We start from the raw sequence: 4,553 nt of genomic DNA on the forward strand, positions 1-4,553 counted from the left end.
ATAGAAGTCTTTTTTTGTTAAAATAGCTGCCTTTATAGCAGTCTTTTTTTTGTTTGAAATAGCTGCCTTTATAGCAGTCTTTTTTTGTTAAAATAGCTGCCTTTATAGCAGTCTTTTTTAGTTAAAATAGCTGCCTTTATAGCAGTCTTTTTTTTGTTTGAAATAGCTGCCTTTATAGCAGTTTTTTTTGTTAAAATAGCTGCCTTTATAGCAGTCTTTTTTAGTTAAAATAGTTACCTTTATAGCAGTCTTTTTTTTTTTGAAATAGCTGCTTTTATAGCAGTCTTTTTTGTTAAAATAGCTGCCTTTATAGCAGTCTTTTTTTGTTAAAATAGCTGCCTTTATAGCAGTCACTTTTTTTGTTAAAATAGCTGCCTTTATAGCAGTCTTTTTTTGTTAAAATAGCTGCCTTTATAGCAGTCTTTTTTGTTAAAATAGCTGCCTTTATAGCAGTCTTTTTGTTTGTTTGAAATAGCTGCCTTTATATCAGTCTTTTTTTGTGAAAATAGCTGCCTTTATAGCAGTCTTTTTTGTTTGAAATAGCTGCCTTTATAGCAGTCTTTTTGTTTGTTTGAAATAGCTGCCTTTATAGCGGTCTTTTTTTGTTAAAATAGCTGCCTTTATAGCAGTCTTTTTTTTTGTTAAAATAGCTGCCTTTATAGCAGTCTTTTTTTGTTAAAATAGCTGCCTTTATAGCAGTCTTTTTTTTTGTTTGAAATAGCTGCCTTTATAGCAGTCTTTTTTTGTTAAAATAGCTGCCTTCATAGCAGTCTCTTTTTTTTTGTTAAAATAGCTACCTTTATAGCAGTCTTTTTTTGTTAAAATAGCTGCCTTTATAGCAGTCTTTTTTTTTTGTTTGAAATAGCTGCCTTTATAGCAGTCTTTTTTTTTTGTTAAAATAGCTGCCTTTATAGCAGTCTTTTTTTGTTAAAATAGCTGCCTTTATAGCAGTCAATAACCACCGGCTGCGTTTTCTGTGCGGTGCGGTGTAGCTCCGCCGGAAGACATCTCGATGCACTGCCATGATTAATATCTCCTCGTCCATGGTGTTAACGGGGTGAAATGACGTATGAAAACCTCTGACCTGCCAATTTCTAACGGCCAATTTCCACCAGATGCGTGTTGGCTGCGTCTGCACTCCGGCACGGCAGCCGAGCCGATAGGATTCCATTCTAGTCAATGTGTGTGTTTCCTCCGGCTGCGGCTGTGCTGCGTTCCGGCTCCGTCTCAGCTCCGGCACTCCGGAGCCCTCCGGAACAGATACGCAGGACTTCTATTTTTGCCGGACGCCGGAGCACAACGCAGGAATTCAGCACAGAGCAGATCGTGCGGGGCAGGAAGTCGTGCATGGAAACACAATAAAACATCCGGTTAATTTTCACGGCGTAGCCCCAAGGATTCACTTAACAAGCCAGTCCAGCACCAGCACCTACAGATGGTCCAAGGGTGTATAGGTCTAAGGGCCTGGATCTTTCTTGGTTCAACCAGAGAAACTTTTGAGTCATACTTAAGTTACTTCCTGTTGTGTGAGACAAAGGGATCATGACTGTACCTCCATACACCCATATTTGGCCAAACAGGTCTCAGTCATTCTCTAGCCACCTTTGTATTTTTAATAAATAAAGGGTCTCAAAGGTAAAAGTTGGGCATTTTGGCCTTTAGATACTGAGAAAGTGGTCTTCAACAATCTCATGAATACTGATTAGTTACTAGATTGCGCTTGTGCCGCCCCTGAGTGGCAGCAGTTGCAGCAGCTCCTGCTCAATTTGAGCTTCTTTCAATTTACTTAGTAGTTTTTAGTGACTACTGTAAACTTCTTTTTGTGTGTTCGTTTTTTGTTACAATGGTGCACTTATGGATACCAAAGTCGTTGTGTTTGCCCTGGTCTTTCTTTTGTTTTTCACACTTTCCGTGATTGGAAATAGAAGAGTCAGTTAATAGATGGACATCCCTCCCTTTATCCTTGATTGGTAGAATCAGCATTATAAAAATGAACACACTTCCTAAGACACTGTATTTATTTCAGAATATCCCACTGTCTCCACCCGATGATTTTTTAAAGAGAATAAAAAAATTATTTACTAGTTTCACATGGAAAAACAGCAAAGCTAGAATTCAACTATCCTTGCTATTGCTTGAAAAATATGGAGTGTGGACTCGTAGCTGGAGAGGTACCAGTTCACCTCTTGGGCACAGCCAGGGTGCCCCCTGAGCAAGGCACTGAACCCCTAACTGCTCGGAGCGCCTCCAAGGGGCAGCTCCCTCACTCTGTCATCTCTCCCATATATTAATGCATGTATATAGGTCCTGTGCATGCGTGAGTTTCAGGCCTATGTGTGAAAATAAAAGACAATAAAAAATATAACAACAGAGTGAAAACACTGAAATTTCCCCTCGCGGGACTAATTAAGTTAAGTCTTAACTTAAACTTACACCTACTGCATAGTAATGGAAGTTTAAAGTGTCCAAATATAACTTGGTATTATTGGGCAGTACAACTAAGGACTATTAAATTTTATTTTGCAACAAGGGATGTTCCACAATGGAAAGAAATGGAATCTGAATGTCTGCGCTTGCCTTTACCCCTGTATTTTTATTCTGATACACTGCCAAACCTGATAAAACAAACCACTGACCCAATTGTTAAAAATATGATGAGTATGGTTTGAAGTACAAAAATTTACTAAAGAAACTAGTCCTTTATCTCAGAACAGTCCTATTTGGGGAAGCCAACGTTTTATACCAGGAAGAACAGATGCTGTATTTAAAAAGTGGGCATTAAAGGGACTACAGAAAATTCAGGATCTGTATCTTCCTAACTCAGATAACATGCTGTCATTTGAAGAAATCAGACATTCCTCCAGCTTAGAAATTACATTAGGACGCGACAAAATAATCTTTTAACCAGACCTCCAACATCTGACTTGGAAAAGATTGTATCCAAGGACAGCTTAAGTAAAGGTGCTATATCAGAGTTATATAAATATTTATTATCAAAGTCGATTGAAAATGCAGATTATAAATGAGAAGCATGGAAGGAAGATCTTGGCACAGATATAACATTAGAAGACTGTCAATCTATATGTACTAAGGCTCACACCCAATCAGTCAACACCCGATTTAGACTATTGCAATATAAATGGCTGATAAGAATGTATATTAAACCAGTTAAATTAAATAAATACAACAGGAATATTCCAGATGTATGTACAAAATGCACTGAGGTGAAGGGGACATTATTCCATTGTACTTCCGGTTCCGGCGCTGTGTTGAGCGGCAGCCAGCAACAGTTGCTCTCTCTCTTTTCCGCACTTTTAGCTGATTCTTTCTTATTTATTGTTTTTTATTACCGTTCTTTTTTCTTATAAGTTGTTGTGCTAACCTAGCCAACTATGCTAGGGAACTTCCTTTCCTGTTTTTGACCGTGTGTCTCATTCTTCGGACAGTTTTTCCTGAGCGTGTTTCCGTCTGGGCACAACAATGCGGCGGCCCTATTGTTAACACTTGAGATCAGCTGTTGTCGCTACAACCTACGGCGCTGATATGGGAGAGGCCTGAAATCAACAAATAAACAACGGGAGAAGAGGCGCAGATATAAACCATATCTCCCTTCCATCACCATGGGGAATGTGAGGTTGCTAGCTAACAAGATGGACGAGCTGGCGGGCTTGGTGAGGACTCAGCGGGTGTATCGTGAGAGCAGCGTCCTGTGTTTCACGGAGACGTGGCTCCATGAGGACATCCCGGACTCTAACGTAACAGTGGTGGGGGACTTGCTATTCTTATTAACAACAAGTGGTGTCATCCTGGCCATGTTACGGTAAAGGAGCGTGTGTGCTGCCCAGACATTGAACTGCTTGCCGTGAGTCTGAGGCCATATTATCTGCAGCGAGAGGTCTCACACGTTCTCATCCTCGTTGTTTACATCCACAGTGCCTTCCTGACTACACCCTACCTGTCCTCTCTCCCCCACCATCACCTCCCCCCATCCCCATCAACACTCACGGCGCACAGACCTTCACAGCAGAGCAGGTGAGGAAGGAGCTGTGCAGACTCTCCAGGCAAGGCAGCAGGTCCCGACGGTGTCAGCCCGAGGGTCCTCAAAACATGCGCATCCCAGCTGAGTGGAGTCCTGCAGCACATCTTCAACCTGAGCCTGAGTCTGGAGAGGGTCCCTGTGCTGTGGAAGACATCCTGCCTGGTTCCTGTACCGAAGAAGGCGCGTCCCAGCACCTCCAACAACTACAGACCGGTGGCGCTGACGTCCCGCCTGATGAAGTCCCTGGAGAGGCTGGTCCTCTCACTTCTTCGGCCCCTGGTCAGCTTATCACTGGACCCTCTTCAGTTTACCTACCAGCCAAAACTAGGAGTGGAGGACGCCATCATCTTCCTGCTCCACCGTGCCTACACCCATCTGGACAGACCAGGAAGCACTGTGAGAATCATGTTCTTTGACTTCTCCAGTGCGTTCAACACCATCCGGCCTGTCCTGCTGGGGAGTAAGCTGACGGCGATGCAGGTGGACCCTCCCCTGGTTTCCTGGATTACAGACT

The sequence above is a fragment of the Epinephelus moara genome, chromosome 16 (genome assembly GCF_006386435.1).
Source record: "Epinephelus moara isolate mb chromosome 16, YSFRI_EMoa_1.0, whole genome shotgun sequence".
NCBI classification, from domain to species: domain Eukaryota; kingdom Metazoa; phylum Chordata; class Actinopteri; order Perciformes; family Serranidae; genus Epinephelus; species Epinephelus moara.